Here is a 14,787-nt window from a genome sequence, read left to right as displayed (position 1 = left end):
GTGTCTTCATCATGTAATCTTTGCCTATTCCAATGTCCATAATGGTATTGCCTAGGTTGTCTTCCAGGGTTTGTATAGTATTGGGTTTTACATTTAAGCCTTTAATCCATCTTGAGTTAATTTTTGTATATCATGTATAGAATTGATCCATTTTCAATCTTCTGCATATGGCTACCCATTTATCTCGGCACCAATTGTTGAATAAGAAATCCGTTCTCCATTGCTTGTTTTTGTCAGATTTGTCAAGATCAGAAGTTGTAGGTGTGTGGCCTTATTTCTAGGGTCTCTATTTTGTTCCATTAGTCTATGTGTCCATTTTTGCACCAGTATCATGATGTTTTGGTTATGGTAGACCTGAAATACAGTTGTAAGTCAGGTGGCATGATGCCTCCGGCTTCGCTCTTTTTGTTTAGGATTGCCTTGGCTATTCAGGCTGTTTTTTGGTTCCATATGGATGTTACAATAGTTTTTTTTTCTAGTTCTGTAAAGAATTTCAATGACTTGAATAGAAATAGCATCGAATCTATAAATTGCTTTGGGCAGTATGGCCATTTTAACAATATTGATTCTTTCTATCCATGAGCATAGGATGTTTTTCCATTTGTTTCTGTCATCTTATTTCTTCAAGTGGTGTTTTGTAGTTATCCTTGTAGAAATATTCTACCTCCCTGGTTAGCTGTATTCCTAGGTATTTTGTTTTGTGTGTGTGACAACTGTCAATGGGATTGTGTTCCTGATTTGGCTCTTGGCTTGACTGTTGGTGTATAAGAATGTTAATGATTTTTGCACACTGATTTTGTATCCTGAGACTTCGCTGAAGTTATCAGCTTAGGGAGGTTTTGGCCTGAGACTATGGAGTTTTCCAGATATAGGATATGTCATCTGCCAACAGGGATAGTTTAACTTCCTCTCTTCCTATTTAAATGCTCTTTATTTCTTTCTCTTGTCTGACTGCCTCATCCAAAACTTCTAGCACTATGTTGAATAGGAGTAGTGAGAGATGGCATCCTTGTCTTGTGCTGGTTTTCAAGGAGAATGCTTCCAGCTTTCACCCATTCGGTATGATGTTGACTGTGGGTTTGTCATAGATGGCTCTTATTATTTTGATATATGTTCCTTGAATACCTACTTCATTAAGAAGTTTTTTTTTTTTTTTTTTTGAAATGGAGTTTCACTCTTGTCGCCCACGCTACAGTGCAATGGCAGGATCTCGGCTCACTGCGACCTCTGCCTCCTGGGTTCAAGTGATTCTCCTGCCTCAGCCTCCCAAGTAGCTGGGATTACAGGTGCCCGCCACCATGCCCAGCTAATTTTTCTATTTTTAATAGAGACATGGTTTCACCATGTTGGTCAGGCTGGTCTTGAATTCCTGACCTCAGGGGATCCACCCGCCTCAGCCTCCCAAAGTGCTAGGATTACAGGCGTGAGCCACCACACCTGGCTCACTGATCTTTTGAATGGTTTTTTGGGTCTCAATCTCCTTCAGTTCAGCTCTGATTTATTTCTTGTCTTCTGCTAGCTTTGGGATTGGTTTGCTCTTGGTTCTCTAGTTCTTTCAGTTGTGATGTTAGGTTGTTAAATTGAGATCTTTCTAACTTTTCAATGTGGGCATTTAGTGCTATAAATATCCCTCTTAACATTCACCTTAGCTGTGTCCCAGAAATTCTGGCATGTTGTATCTTTGTTCTCATTAGTTTCAAATAACTTCTTGATTTCTGCCCTAAATTCATTATTTACCCCAAAGTCATTCAGAAGCAGGTTATTCAATTTCCATGTGATTGCATGGTTTTAAGTGATTTTTTTAGTCTTTTTTTCTAATTTGATTGTGCTGTGGTCTGAGAGTTTTTTTTGTTTTTGTTTTTTTTTTTTTTTTTGAGATGGAGTCTCACTCTGTCGCCCAGGCTGGAGTGCAGTGGTGCGATCTCGGCTCACTGCAAGCTCTGCCTCCTGGGTTCACACCATTCTCCTGCCTCAGCCTCCCAAGTAGCTGGGACTACAGGCGCCCGCTGCCACACCTGGCTAATTTTTTGTATTTTTAGTAGAGACGGGGTTTCATTGTGTTAGCCAGGATGGTCTCGATCTCCTGACCTTGTGATCCTCCTGCCTCGGCCTCCCAAAGTGCTGGGATTACAGGCATGAGCCACCATGCCCAGCCAAGATTGTTTTTTGTGATTTCAGTTCTTTTGCATCTGCTAAGGAGCGTTTTACTTTCAATTATGTGATCAATTTTAGAGTAAGTGCCATGTGGTGATGAGAAGAATGTATATTCTGTTGTTTTGGGGTAGAGAGTTCTGTAGATGTCTATCAGGTTCATTTGATCCAGTGCTGAGTTCAGGTACTGAATATCTTTGTTAATTTTCTGTCTTGATGATCTGTCTAGTATTGTCAGTGGGGTGTTAGAGTCTTTTATTATTACTGTGAGGGAGTCTAAATCTCTTTGAAGGTCTCTAAGAACTTGCTTTATGAATCTGGGTGCTGCTGTGTTGGGTGCCTATATATTTAGGATAGTTCAGTCTTCTTGTTGAATTGAACACTTTACCATTAAGTAATACCCTTCGTCTTTTTAAATTTTTCTGGTTTGAAGTCTGTTTTGTGTGAAACTAAGATTGCAACCTCTGCTTTTTTTCTGTTTTCCATTTTTCTGGTAGATTTTTCTCCATCCGTTTATTTGAGCCTATGTGTGTCACTGAATGTGAAATGAGTCTCTTGAAGACAAGCATACCAGTGGGTCTTGGTTCTTTATCCAGCTTGCTACTCTGTATCTTTTAATTAGGGCATTTAGCCCACTTACATTCAAGGTTAGTATTGATATGTATGGATTTGATCCTGTCATTATGATGTTAGCTGGTTATTTTGCAGACTTGTTTATGTGGTTGCTTTATAATGTCACTGGTCTGTGTTCTTCAGTATGTTTTTGTAGTGGCTGGTAATGGTCTTTCCTTTCCATATTTAGTGCTTCCTTCAGGAGCTCTTATAAGGCAGATCTGATGGTAACAAATTATCTCAGCATCTGCTTGTCTGAAAAGGATCATATTTATTATTCACTTATGAAGCTTAATTTGGCTGGATATGAAATTCTGGGTTGGAATTTATTTTAAGAATGTTGAATACTGGCCCAGAATCTCTTCTTGCTTGTAAGGTTTCAGCTGAGAAGTCTGCTGTTAGTCAATGAGCTTCCCTTTGTAGGTGACCTGACCTTTCTCTCTGTCTTTAACATTTTTTCTCTCGTTTCAACCTTGGAGGATCTAATGGCTATGTCTCTTGGGATGATCTTCTTGGGAAGTATTTTGCTGGGATTCTCTGCATTTCCTGAATTTGAATGTTGGCCTGTATAGCTAGCTGGGTTCATCCATGAAGTTCTCATGGACGATATCCTGAAATATGTTTTCCAAGTTGGTTCCATTATTCCCCTCTTTTTCAGGGACACCAATAAGTTGTAGATTTGGTCTCTTTACATGATCTCATATTTCTCAGAGGTTTTGTTCATTCCTTTCATTCTTTCTTCTCTATTCTTGTCTGACTGTCTCATTTCAGAAAGCCAGTCTTAAGCTCTGAGAGTCTTTCCTCCACTTGGTCTATTCTGCTATTAATACTTGTGATTGCATTATGAAATTCTTGTAGGGTGTTTTTCAGCTCTCTCAGTTCAGTTACATACTCTTCTATACTGGTTATTTGGTCTGCCAGTTCCACTATTGTTTTATAATGGTTTTTAGCTTCCGTGGACTGGGTTTCAACATACTGCTATAGCCTAAGGATCTTCATTTCTGTCCGTATTCTGAACTCTGTTTCTGTGACTTCATCCACCTCAACCTGGTTCAGAACCCTTGCTGGAGAGGCAAGGTGGTCATCTGTTGGAAAGAAGGCGCTCTGGCTTTTTGAGTTGTCAGGGTTCTTGTGCTGATTCTTTCTTATCTTTGTGGGCTTATCTTCCTTTAATCCTTGAGGTTGCTGACTTTTTGCATAATTTTGTTTCTTTTATACTATTTTTTAATGACCTTGAGGGCTTGATTCTAGTATAAGGTGGATCCAGCCAACTGGCTTCATTTATGAAAGATTTTAGGGGGCCAACACTCAGCTCCCAATACCTGGACTGGATGTTCTAATTCTGGGGTACTTGTATTGGGTCTCAACTTTGTTCTCTGGATCCTTGATGTTAGGAATCCACTGCACTGCGGGGGCCAAATGCTTTTGGACTGCCGGTCATTACACTCTGATGGCTGATGTCAGCCAAAGCATTTCATAGCACGATGACAGAGGGATCCATCCTCATTTGCACATATCAGCAGCAGTGGTAGTGGCAGCTATGGTGGAGTGCTAGCAGGTGCCGGGGGTCCTGCCTCTCTGTGGGCATTCACCACAGTGGCAGAGGCAGTGCAGCTGGGGGTGGGCAGGAGGCCCCTGTTGGTGACTGTGTGTTCAGTCATGCTGGAGGTGGTGTTGGCTCAGGGATGGGGCACTGGCAGGTGCAGGTCTGAGTGCCTTCTGTGTGCCCCACAAGTAGGAGTGGTTGCTCAGGGTGGGGCAGGATCCACTGTTCTCTGCACAGTGTTAGCCCAGGGTGGGATGCTGGCTGACTCTGTGCCCACCAAGGCTCTGTCTGCAGTGGCAGTCAGCAGGGGACTGCCCATTCTGCTTACTCTCATCTAATTGCTCTCCAGGCCTAAAAGGCTGTTTTCATTTCCTGCTTCAGGATATTTACATATGCTGCTCCCACTATCTGAAATTTTTTGGTCTCATAACCCTTCCCATCACATAATTGATTTCTTCTTAGCAGTAATATCTCAGCATATACATGCCCCAGGACAGAGGGCTTCCCTGACCATTTTATGGATTTTCTTAACACAATTTTTTTTTTTTGAGACGGAGTTTCACCCTTATTGCCCGGTGGAGTGCAATGGTGCAATCTCAGCTCACGGAAACCTCCACCTCCCGAGTTCAAGCAATTCTCCTACCTCAGCCTCCTGAGTAGCTGGAATTATAGGCATGTGCCACCATGCCCAGCTAATTTTGTATTTTTAGTAGAGATGGGCTTTCTCCATGTTGGTCAGGCTGGTCTCGAACTCCTGACCTCAGATGATCCACCCGCCTCAGCCTCCCAAAGTGCTGGGATTACAGGTGTGAGCCACTGCGCCTGGCCAGTGACACAATTTTTAATTATATATAATTTGATTGTTTACTTGTTTGTTGTTTGTCTCCTTAGATGTAAGAACTTTGAAGGCAGGATATGTGTTAGCTTAATTCACTGGAGTTAAACTCCTTACTCACATCAAGGGAATTAAAAGGATCTGGAGCCAGAGACTTACAGGAAGAACTTCTGAGGATTTCACTGAGAAAGGTGTGCTGTGAGCCTACCTCTCATTCTGCTCCATCAAGGAGAAGGGATGAGGGTTTCAGTCTGCTAGCCCCAAATCAAGAGGAAGAAATTTTAAGGACAGCACTTGAAGAGTTCAATATGTGTCACCAACAGTTGGTTGGTGTTTAATTCACACCTGAGAAATTTAAGGGCTGAGAGAACAGCTACAGCAGCCCATGTAAGCAGAGTAGGTGTTGCAGCACTGGCTCCCTGGACTTGAAGAGTTTGTTTAGCAAAGTTTACATGAGGGTTTCCTGTGAACCAGATGTGGGCATGTGCGTGAGTTCCAGCATGTGGTTGTCTTAAGAACTTACCAGGATGGCCACAGAGGGGTTAGCACATGTAAATAGGGAGAAGCTGGGGGCACGTCTAGCAGTCTCAGAGCTGAGGAAAGAGCAATATTACCAAGCCAAAGTGTTGTGAATAGCACATTTCAAGGGAATTGGAGGCAAGAAATCCCAAGGAATTTGGGAGGGCAAAGGCAATTTCTCAAAAAATCCATCAAAGTGCTCACAACAGTCAGCTTAAGACACTTGCCAAACAGAGAACACCAATACCTGCTCTCAACAATAAAGCCAAGAACTCTCCTGCCTCCCTTTCCTCTCCTCTTGCCCAAGTCTCCCCTTCTGAGTACGAGTAGAAAAGATGGAAGAAGTTGAGCAACTGCCCTTCCCTACCTTCAGCCTTATGGAGATATATCACTTGGCAAAATTATGTTCCAAGCAAAATCAAAGAAATTTTAAAAATGAACCAAATAATAAATAAATATGTGAACATTTTAGTTGTATGACAATAGGATGAAAGTGGTTATTCATGGTCCTTAATATATTCCTCTAAATTCTTTTTAACAAATGCAAGTACATACTAGAAAAAATAAAAAAAGACCAATGCAAATAAATCCCACTCCTTTCCCACTCTAACCCTACCACTAATTGCAAATTATTCAGACTTCTCAGACTTGAAGTTTAGAAAGAGATGCCAAAGTTCTCCCTTCCCTACTCATTCCCAGACTGGAAACTTCTCTCCCATGTGGCTGGCCAGCAGTGGGAAAGAACTCACCCTTTACATAAGAAGCCCCCTGGCCGGGCATGGTGGCTCATTACAGAATCCCAGCACTTTGGGAGGCCGAGGCAGATGGATCATTCAGGTCAGGAGTTCAAGACCAGCCTGGCCAATATGGTGAAACCCCGTCTCTATTAAAAATACAAAAATTAGCCTGGCATGGTGGCAGGCACCTGTAATCCCAGCTACTTGGGAGGCTGAGGCAGGAGAATTGCATGAACCTGGGAGGCGGAGGTTTCAGTGAGCCCAGATACCGCCACTGCACCCCAGTCTGGGAAAGAGTGAGACTCCGTCTCCAAAAAAAAAAAAAAAAGCCTCCTCCCCTTGCCCACAGGGTGTAGCTCTCCTATTGCAGCCTCCTTGGCAGAATAAATATATCTCAATACAGCATGATACCTCATCATTCTTCCACACAGCATGACACAGAATACCAGGGCCTATATCTGCTCACCAAGGTGGAAATATGGGGAAGCAGGCATAACACTTTCTCTTTGCAAGAATAATCCCTGGATTTAGTTCACCAATGCTTTACTGAAGTTTCCATGCTCTGAGTTAGAACTCACCCTGGGGGAATGCTACTATAGTACCTCCAGCAACCTTCCCAGGCCTTCCTGGAGTAGACCAGTGAGTCTTTCTTCTCAAAGGCCACATGTACAGTCTCTCATCTGCCTTGCTCTGCATTGTCTCAAGGAAACTGGAGGACATACTTGGTCACTGTTTAATGTATGGTAGAACAGTGACCTCAACGAAATCCAAACTCCAGCCAAAATGTACTCTCCCTGCATTTCTACTCTATATCTTGAAGCTAATTGGCAAAGGCCAATTTATTCTTTTGCCTAACAATATCCCAAATCTGAAGATGACTGACATAATCTTGGAATCTTCTTTTGTACAAGACTAGCATGCCAGATTCCATCAATCTGGGGCTCTGTCTTACCTAGGAGCTGATGCAAAATCATTGACTGGGAATTAAACTGTCCCATAAAGAATTACCTTAAAGTGTCTCAAAAACAGTGATAAGCACAGGCTTATTACAAATTTACAGATTTTTAAAAAATAAGCTGATTTTACATTTTTGCAAATATTATTTAACATAAATATATCTAAAATGTGAAAACAGAACTTGCATCATGTTCTTAATCAATGGGTTGCTCAGAATAGATGAACAAGAACTGGATTAAATTGCAGCAACCCAAGGGCAGAACTCAGAAGACTTGACCTCTTGCCCCAACTCTTGACAACTTTAAACCAGTGACTTAAAGTGCCAGGATTTCCTTTCCTCAAAGCCCAAAGCGTCCAGTGCTCCTGGGTCCTGTGTGCAACATGGCGATACCCACGAAAACTGGACCATTGCTGCTTAAATATGTTAACCTAGGTTGACTAACATTTAGACAAAGCAAATGTTACACCATCATCACAGTACATTCCAAAGCCAAATAAAGTTATCTCTTCTCTCCACCCATCCAGAGGCACTGCCACATTCCACATGCAGGAGCAAGTGAAGCCACCACTGACCTTCCGGTCAAACATCTCCGCAGAGAATATGACACTCCTCCCCCACAGGTCCGGAAGCAATCACTCCAGTTGCCCCAAGCATCCCAGTTGCCATCTTTGTCTTCATCTGAATGAGTGTTTCTTGAGGTCTAGATATTAAAAAGCAAACAAACAAAAAAAAAACCACACAATAAATTATAAGCAAATGTGGTAGAAATAGCCCAAAGCTTCCCCAGTTATTCTAGAGTCACCTTTTTTTTTAATTGAGACAGAGTTTTGATCTTATTGCCCAGGAGTGCAATGGCACAATCTCGGCTTGCCGCAACCTCCTCCTTCTGGGTTCAAGCAATTCTCCTGCCTCAGCCTCCTGAGTAGCTGGGATTACAGGTGCCCACCACCACACCTGACTAACTTTTGTATTTTTAGTAGAGACAGGGTTTTGCTATGTTGGCCAGGTTGGTCTTGAACTCCTAACCTCAGGTGATCTGCCCACCTTGGGCTCCCAAAGCCAGAGTCATCTAAGGTCTTCACAAAGACCAATGTTACCCAAAAATGCTTTGCTTTGGAATGACCGCATAAAAAAAAGACAGGTTTATATGAAAATCAGTTGACACACGCATGCCTTTCCACCTTAAGAAGGTTTTGTCGAGATGGCTTTTAAGCTCAGCATCATATCTGAAATTTTATCATTCCTAAATTTAAATAAACTGGCTAAATATCAATTATATTATTCTGTTTTCTAACTTACATAGCAGGGAACCTGCTTGAGCCTAAACCCCGTCTACTAAAAATACAAAAATTAGCCGGGTGTGATGGTGTGTGCCTGTAATCCCAGCTACTCATGAGGCTAAAGCAGGAGAATCACCCGAACCCAGGAGGCAGAGGTTGAAGTAAGCCAAGATTGTGCCACTGCACTCCAGCCTGGGCAACAGAGCAAGACTCTGTCCCAGGAAAAAAAAAAAAAGAAGTGCTCATGAGTGAAATTCTGACTTGCTTGCTTGTGCGTCAGGCAGACTGGCGGTAACTCCTAAGAAACCTCACATCAGGATTTGTGGAACCTCCTGAGAGAATCTCCATTCCTAGAAAACAAAGTCATATGAACATAGTTGGCCAAGTTATAAAGGTTTTGAATCCAAGAAAATAGGGAAGAGTCAATTATGAGTACAGTTTGGTTTAACTGGTCTCCTAGACTTTCCACCATTGACTTAATTCAGAATATTATAGAGAAGAGGGGGAATTACAAGTAAAAAGTACATAGATAGATGTAGGTATAGACCTGAAAAGAAATAAAGCTCATTATTAAGTTACAAAACTTTACTAAGGGGTCTAAAATATACTTGAATAAATGAAGAAACAACCGTAGTCCTGAATGAGTAGACTCAATACAGTAAAATGCTACTTCTCTGCAAGTTTATCTGTAAGTTTACAGCAAGTCCCATCAAAGTCCCCACAGAAAAATTTTTTGAAACATAACGAATGATTCTAAAGTTCATCTAGTGGCATAAATATCTATAAGAGCCAAGGGAGGCCGGGCTTGGTGGCTCATGTCTATAATCCTAGCACTTTGGGAGGCCAAGGTGGGTAGATTTCCTGAGCTCAGGAGTTCAAGACCAGCCTGGGCAACATGGCAAGACCCCATCTCTACTAAAATACAAAAAACTAGCTGGGCATGGTGTCATATGCCTGTAGTCCCAGGTACTCGGGAAGCTGAGGCACCAGCATTGCTTGAACGCAGAAGACAGAGGTGACAGCTGAGATCATGCCACTGCACTCCAGGCTGGGTGACAGAGCGAGACTGTCTCAAAAAAAAATAGCTAAAAAATTGTGAAGGAAGATAGAATTACTATATGATCCAGCAATCCAACTTCTTTGTATTTATCCAAAAGAATTGAAATCAGGATCTCAAAGAGATATTTGCACACTTATTGTTTGCAATAGCCAAGACATGGAAGCGACCCAAATGTCCATCAACAGATGAATGGATAAACAACATGTGGTATACACACAATGAAATGCTATGGAGCCGTTAAAAAGAAGGAAAGCCTATCACACGCCACAATATGGATGAATCTTGGGGACATTAGGCTATGTGAAACAAGCCAGTCACAAAAGACAAATACTGCATGGTTCCATTTATATGAGCTATCTAACATAGACCAACTCATTGAAGCAGAAAGTACGATAGTGGTTGCCAGGAACTGGGGTGATGAGGAAATCAAGAGTTACTGTCCAATGGGTATAAAGTTTCAACCATGCAGAATTAAAAAGTTCTAGAGATCCGCTTTTCAACATTGTACTTATAATTACCAATACTGTACTATATGCTTCAAAATTTATTAAAACAGTAGATCTCATGTTACAAGCTTTTTAAACACAATTAAAAGAACTCTAAAATAAGTAAAATGAGAGGAAAATTGTTTCAATTAAGAATAGAGAATTGGCACAGCAATAAACAAATGGACCTATTAAAATGGAAAAAAAAAAAAAAAAGTCCAGAAACAGATCAAGTTTAAGGACACAGTATAGCACCACAAATCAAGGCGACAAATGTTTTGTGGGCTTTTTGTTTGTTTTGTTTTCTTTTTGAGATGGAGGCTCGCTTTGTCACTCAGGCTGTAGTGCAGTGATGTGATCTCAGCTCACTGCCACCTCCGCCTCCCGGGTTCAAGCAATTCTCCTGGCCCAGCCTCCTAAGTAGCTGGGACTACAGGCACCTGCCACCACGCCCGGCTAATTTTTTGTATTTTTAGTAGAGACGGGGTTTCACCGTGTTAGCCAGGATGGTCTTGATCATCTGACCTCGTGATCCGCCTGCCTCGGCCTCCCAAAGTGCTAGGATTACAGGCGTGAGCCACCGTGCCTGGCTGATAATGAATGTTTTTTCTGCATTCTTTTTACAGAATCTTTTGTTATTTATTTATTTAGTCTTAATGCATTGGTTCATACTACCATTTCAATATTGAACAGAAATGGCAATAATAGATACTCATATTTTACTTCTGACTTCACAGAGAATGATTCAAATATTTCTCCTTTAATATTGAAGTAGGGTTATTTTTGTAGATACCCTATGTTAATTTAAATGAGTTACCTTCCATTTTTAGTACGCTAAGAATAGTTTTTACGGTTACTGAATGTTTATGTTTTAAAAGTGTTGTGTTTTAAGTTTATGTTTAAAAGCTTATATGATGCATAATAGAAATGTTTATATAATTTTCCTTTTAATCTGTTATTGTGGTAAATTATATTTCTATTGTTTAATCAACTGGTATTTTTAAGGCAAATTAGATTTGTTCATATTTACACTTTTATGTGCTACATAATTTAATACTAATTGTAATATATTTAAAAATTTTTTTCATGTTTGTTTATTGTTCTGTATATTCTTGTACTCTTGTCAGGTATAGCATTAAGTTTAATGAATTAGCAGAATGATTTGCAGAATACTCTTCATCTCTGTCATCTACTTTTCTATAGTTTTGGAATGATCTTACTGAAAATTTTATAACCTATAAAACCGGCTAGTGCTACTTGCTTTTTTATTTGCTACTACACCAATTACTTAATACTTAAATGATTATTCAGGATGTTTATTTATTCTTGATTAAATGCTGGTAAGTAATATTTTTCTAGATAGTTGTGTATTTCTGCTTATGCTTTAAATTTACTCAAAGTAATTAATAGTGTGCCCTCGTTTTCTTTCTAATCACTAAGTATGCCATTAAACACATTTTTATTCTTAATATTTATTTTCTGTGTAACATTTGTTGTTCCTTGATAAGCCTGAAGAGGTTGATAAATGTTATCACTAATTTTAGAAAACCAATTTTTGGCTTTGGTGATCCTCTTTGTTGGCCTAGTTTTCATTTTATGAATGTATTTTCTTATTATTTACCTACAATCATTGTGTTTATTCTTTTGCTGATTTTCTAAACTCATTAGAGTTCAACTTTCTTCTTTTCTAATTTATGCTTTTAAGGCTGTAATTTTTCCTCTGCATTGAACATTTGTTGTGTCTCCCACGTCTTGATGTGTACTATTTAATTATCTTCAGGTGTTAAGAAACTTGCATATTTTCATTATATATGGTCGTATAATTGATTTTTCTACAAAATGAAAATATTACATAATCTGCACTATCCAGTATGATAGTCACTAGTGGCTACTGAGCACTTAAAATGTGCAACTGAGAAAATGAATATTTAATTATATTTACTTTAATTAATTTAAATATAAACAGCCATATGTCTAATGCCCACCTTATTAGACATCTCAAAATAAAAAAGAAATTAAACATGAGCTGATAGAGGATATTTATATAATAAACATGTTTTGATGCAGGATTTGTACTATAATGGTTGTTTATTTTTAAGCTGATTTATATAACCTAGTGGAGAAGCAGACCTGAATTATCCAAAAGAGGACAGAATCACAGGAGCTATATCCATGTAGACCAAATGTGAATGTGGGTATGGGATATAGTATAAAAGGGGAAGTTTTAGCATAATATAGAAGCCTAAACATTCATTCATAATAGCAGAAGATGAAGCACAGTGTGTGAGTACACATGGGTATGTGATGGGAACATGTTGTGTTTTCAGTATGTTGTCTCCCCTTCCTAATTATTGAATGATCCTTGTATTACTGAAGTGTGCCAATATTTCCAGCTAAAAAAAACTAATTGTCATAGCCACTCTTGCAATAGCTTTGGCCAGTGAGAATAGGCATGATTCATTGTCTGTAAGCAGTAAATCAAGAGATAAAAGTCAACCATTCTTCTGTTGACTTCTTTAGAATGAGGAAGAGTAGGCTGAAGTCCAACCAGCAATCTTCTATTTCTGGTATCCTAAGAATGGAAGACAATCATCATTTGTTTAATGAGTATGAAGCCACCAGAAGCGGCCATGAACTGTCTTCCTCCAGATATGTTTTAAGGTTATACTTTTTTATGTGTTTACTAAACACAATTCTTGAAAGAGGCATCATTTAGAAGTGAGGTGTTGATAGTAATGCAAACTAAAATGTGGCTGAACAAGGTAGTCAGAAAGCAGTTGGATAAGTTTCATATGGTACAAGACAGAGCTGGCATTAAGAAATAATAACCATTTGGTTAAACCATCATTTGATGTATATTTAAAAATGAACTATATGCCTAATGAGACTGTAAAACTAAAGAAAATGGCAGAAAATGTTGAAAACATGACATGCAGTAATAAGTGGCTCTTATTGCTACTTTTAGCAAAGTCCTGCGAGAAGATGAACTCAGATAAAGCTATGTGGGCTGCTTTGCAGTTTCTATGTTCCTTCTCTTCAGAAAAACAATATCCGGATGAGGTAGGAATACACATGATCCAGAGACCTCAGATTCCAAGTCAATATTTTGAAAAGCAAGACACTGTCATAAGGATTATCAGTTGCCTATCCAATAATCCCTTTCCCCATCTTCCATTGACATTGAATCACTCTGCTATTAGGAATGACCTATGCTCAGGCACCCATGAAGATGAAGAGATGATAAATAGTAAAAGAAGAAATGAGTTGGCTGGGCCCGGTGGCTCATGCCTGTAATCCCAGCACTTTGGGAGGCCGAGGCGGGGGGATCACGAGGTCAGGAGATCGAGACCATCCTGGCTAACATGGTGAAACCCCATCTCTACCAAAAATACAAGAAATTGGCTGGGCGTGGTGGTGGGTGCCTGTAGTCCCAGCTACTCGGGAGGCTGAGGCAGGAGAATGGCATGAACCTGGGAGGTGGAGCTTGCAGTGAGCTGAGATCGTGCCACTGCAGTCCAGCCTGGCCAACAGTGTGAGATTCCGTCTCAAAAAAAAAAAAAAAAAACTTTCAACAAAGAAAAGCTTAGCTGGTCAACTCTAACAAACATTTAAAGCAGAATTGACACCAATCCTCAAACTCTTCTAAAAACAGAATATATGGGAACACTACCTAGTTCATTCTATGAGGCCATTATTACCCTGATAACTGTAAAACAATAAAATACTGCTGAAAGAAATTAAAGAGGACAGAAATAAATGGAAAGACATTCCACATTCAGAGAATGGATGTTAATATTGTTAAGATGGCACTATTCCCCAAAACAATCTACAGATTCAATCCCTAGCAAAAATCCCAATGGTCTTTTTTGCAGATATGGAAAAGCCAGCCTTGAAGTTCATGTGAAAATGCAAGGGACTCAAAGTAGCCAAAATAATCTTAAGAAAACACACTTCTCAATTTTAAAACAGTACAAAACTACAATGTTTAAAACAGTGTGGTACCTGCATAATTATCAACATATAGAATGTGATAATGTAATTGAGAGTCCAGAAATAAACCTAAATATCTACAGCCAACTGATTTTTGCCAAGGGTACCGAGAACTTCAGGGAAAGAACAGTCCTCAACAAGTGGTATTGAAACAATCAGATAATCAAAAGAAAAAGGCTGGACTCCTACCTCACACTGCGTAAAAGAAATTACCTAAAAATGGACCAAAGATCTAAATATAAGAGCTAAAACTATAAAACTTACAGAAGAAAATATGAAGATAATCTTCATCAACCTTGTATTTGGAAATGGCTTTTTGGATATGTTATCAAAAGCATAGATGACAAAAGAGAAACAGATAAATTGAACTTCATCAAAATAAAAAACTCTATCAAAGGAAATACAATCCAGAGAACAGGAAAAAATACCCTCAAATTATATATCTGATAAAGGTCTACAGATCTGTGACGGTCTAGTATACATGAAATTTTTAAAGAGTCTGAGGACTGGTGTTAATTCTTCTTTAAATGTTTGGTACACTTCTATAGTGCATTTATTGGTACAACAACAAGATGATGACAAATAACCCTATTTAAAAAGGAGAAAGGGGCTGG

General features: G+C 39.6%; 1 pseudogene; it reads right to left on the bottom strand.

The window, feature by feature from the left end:
• The window catches only part of LOC134738317 (putative HERC2-like protein 3), a 131,482-nt pseudogene that overhangs the window by 103,665 nt on the left and 13,030 nt on the right, over positions 1–14,787 (bottom strand).

This window comes from Pongo pygmaeus, chromosome 16, assembly GCF_028885625.2.
Source record: "Pongo pygmaeus isolate AG05252 chromosome 16, NHGRI_mPonPyg2-v2.0_pri, whole genome shotgun sequence".
Taxonomy (NCBI): Eukaryota; Metazoa; Chordata; class Mammalia; order Primates; family Hominidae; genus Pongo; species Pongo pygmaeus.
This window is presented reverse-complemented; position numbering and strand designations above follow the sequence as displayed.